Source organism: Nanorana parkeri, unplaced genomic scaffold (genome assembly GCF_000935625.1).
Source record: "Nanorana parkeri isolate BGI_ZX_2015 unplaced genomic scaffold, ASM93562v1 scaffold14, whole genome shotgun sequence".
Classification (NCBI taxonomy): Eukaryota; Metazoa; Chordata; class Amphibia; order Anura; family Dicroglossidae; genus Nanorana; species Nanorana parkeri.
Genome location: NW_017306282.1, coordinates 4,278,353 through 4,282,099, shown reverse-complemented (window position 1 = coordinate 4,282,099; position 3,747 = coordinate 4,278,353).

Sequence of the window (3,747 nt, the reverse complement as noted above, 5' to 3'; positions counted from 1 at the left end):
CCCCCTTTGACTAAAAATCACATCATCATACAGCTCTGCATTGTGATATGAAATCATCTTCCATTCATTAACGAAACAAACATTTTTTTTCTTTTGCTTACAATGAATGTTTTCCTACTTCCTGGTCCTCTTGGACATTAGTGATGTAAGCTGTGCCCAAGCGTTGCATCCTGTGAAGGTTACATCAGCAGAGCATGGCTGGGAAATCTCACCAGATCTCAGGGAAAGGCATTTTCCTCCCCTGAGATGATGTGCATGGTCACATGTTCTAGTCACATGTGCCAGAGTTCCAGGAGGTGAAAGGAGAGCTAGTAATCTGCCCTTAGTACAAAATGGCCGCTGCCAAAAGACTGGGGAAGGAAAGAGAAACAAGGAATGCAAAGAATACAAAGCCGGCAATTATCTAGAAGTATATGTCTGTAGATTGTCATCACTAAACATTTCTAAAGGTGTGTTTGGTGTTATTTTAAAGATATGGGTACAGGTCCGCTTTAACACTGAAGGAGTTTCATGGGCTTCTCGGTTATCACGGTCACTGGCTGTCACTATGATCATGTGACGGGGGGGCATCCTACTAATCATTACTGTGTGACCGGGAGCTGTTGGTGCCAACTGAGCGTGCTCCCAGCTAGGGCTGCAGCCAATGATTATTTTCATAATCGATTAGTTGCCCGACTATTTTTTCAACTAATCGATTGGTTGCATTAATCTCTCTCTCAATAGTTGCCAACTATTCTCATAATTGATTATTATCGATTTAATCGATTAGCTGTTGCAGCCCTACTCCCAGCATACAATGACGACACATATACAGATACCGCGGAGTAATAGGGCCCGTCTCTATTCTGCTGCATATATGCTCACACCCAGCGGGACCGGGGTTCACATTAACTCTGCCAGGACCTGAAGATATAAAAATTATGTACCCCAATATTCTGTCCAATCTGCTGATTAATATCCACTCACCTATAACCTTCACTTTTTCATCTATATATTTATTACTGGTATTTATAGAGCGCCAACAATTTACGCAGCACTTTACATAGTTGCACATTTACATCAGTCCCTACCCTCAAGGAGCTTACAATCTAAGATCCCTGTCTCACATGCAGGGCCAACCTAGAGAGGAGCCAATTAACCTTCCAGCATGTGTTTGGAGTGTGGGAGCGATTATTTGTTATTGATATTAATAGAGCGGACAATGTACACAGAGCTTCATATACGGAACGTTCCCCTCAGTCCCTGCAAAGGAGCTTACAATCTAAGGTCCCAGTCTCACATACACACATGCAGAGCCTCCAGCATGTCTTTGGGCTAATGGAGGAAAAGCACACAGGGAGAGCGTGCAATGTCCTGAGCGGGATTTGAACCGGGGACCCCAGTGCTGGCTGCTGATGTCTACCTGGTGCCCTGTGGACATGAGTGACGTAGGACAGACACAGGAATGGCGGAGGGGTCCTTGATGTGCACATTGTGCCTGACAGCCGCGCTTTACCTTCTCTATGCTGTGCAAGAGGCCCAATGGAGGGATAACCGGGGGGCCGGGCCGGCAACCTCCTCCACACATGGGTTGTGTCTGAGGATGGAGATGTCTGAGGTCCCGGTGCTCGTGTTATGTCAGCAGCATAATAGCTGGAGGTCAGGAATATCCGTCCCAGCCAAAAGACCCGCCCCCCTCCCCCCCGGTACATACAGAGACCACCAGGCTGCCGATTATACTGACAGGTCCTCTGACTGCCAGTGGGGGAGGGGGGTGCAAGTATGACGAGGGCAAGGACTGCAATGACCTCGGTGTCAGGAACTGCTGGAGAATAATGAGGGGCTCCCCTCTATGGGGGAGGGGACAGTCAGTGACAGGTTCTCTCTCAGTGACAGTCTCTATGGGGGAGGGGGACGTGCACTGACAGACACGGACAGTCTCTATGGGGGAGGGGGACGTGCACTGACAGACACGGACAGTCTCTATGGGGGAGGGGGACGTGCACTGACAGACACGGACAGTCTCTATGGGGGAGGGGGACGTGCACTGACAGACACGGACAGTCTCTATGGGGGAGGGGGACGTGCACTGACAGACACGGACAGTCTCTATGGGGGAGGGGGACGTGCACTGACAGACACGGACAGTCTCTATGGGGGAGGGGGACGTGCACTGACAGACACGGACAGTCTCTATGGGGGAGGGGGACGTGCACTGACAGACACGGACAGTCTCTATGGGGGAGGGGGACGTGCACTGACAGACACGGACAGTCTCTATGGGGGAGGGGGACGTGCACTGACAGACACGGACAGTCTCTATGGGGGAGGGGGACGTGCACTGACAGACACGGACAGTCTCTATGGGGGAGGGGGACGTGCACTGACAGACACGGACAGTCTCTATGGGGGAGGGGGACGTGCACTGACAGACACGGACAGTCTCTATGGGGGAGGGGGACGTGCACTGACAGACACGGACAGTCTCTATGGGGGAGGGGGACGTGCACTGACAGACACGGACAGTCTCTATGGGGGAGGGGGACGTGCACTGACAGACACGGACAGTCTCTATGGGGGAGGGGGACGTGCACTGACAGACACGGACAGTCTCTATGGGGGAGGGGGACGTGCACTGACAGACACGGACAGTCTCTATGGGGGAGGGGGACGTGCACTGACAGACACGGACAGTCTCTATGGGGGAGGGGGACGTGCACTGACAGACACGGACAGTCTCTATGGGGGAGGGGGACGTGCACTGACAGACACGGACAGTCTCTATGGGGGAGGGGGACGTGCACTGACAGACACGGACAGTCTCTATGGGGGAGGGGGACGTGCACTGACAGACACGGACAGTCTCTATGGGGGAGGGGGACGTGCACTGACAGACACGGACAGTCTCTATGGGGGAGGGGGACGTGCACTGACAGACACGGACAGTCTCTATGGGGGAGGGGGACGTGCACTGACAGACACGGACAGTCTCTATGGGGGAGGGGGACGTGCACTGACAGACACGGACAGTCTCTATGGGGGAGGGGGACGTGCACTGACAGACACGGACAGTCTCTATGGGGGAGGGGGACGTGCACTGACAGACACGGACAGTCTCTATGGGGGAGGGGGACGTGCACTGACAGACACGGACAGTCTCTATGGGGGAGGGGGACGTGCACTGACAGACACGGACAGTCTCTATGGGGGAGGGGGACGTGCACTGACAGACACGGACAGTCTCTATGGGGGAGGGGGACGTGCACTGACAGACACGGACAGTCTCTATGGGGGAGGGGGACGTGCACTGACAGACACGGACAGTCTCTATGGGGGAGGGGGACGTGCACTGACAGACACGGACAGTCTCTATGGGGGAGGGGGACGTGCACTGACAGACACGGACAGTCTCTATGGGGGAGGGGGACGTGCACTGACAGACACGGACAGTCTCTATGGGGGAGGGGGACGTGCACTGACAGACACGGACAGTCTCTATGGGGGAGGGGGACGTGCACTGACAGACACGGACAGTCTCTATGGGGGAGGGTGATATGCACTGACAGCTTCTCGTTCTCACCCCGCCGTGGTCCGCCGCGGGCTGCTGCTGGCTGAGGATGGCCCTGCACGGCCTGTACGAGCTCCCCGCGGTGTCCCCGTCGTCCTCTTCTTCCTCCGGTTCTTCCTCCCCGGTACACACACTGGCCAGTGCGGAGAGTGAGGCGGCCAGCGGCGCCCAGGAGGAGCAGGCCTCACTCCCCGGGCTGT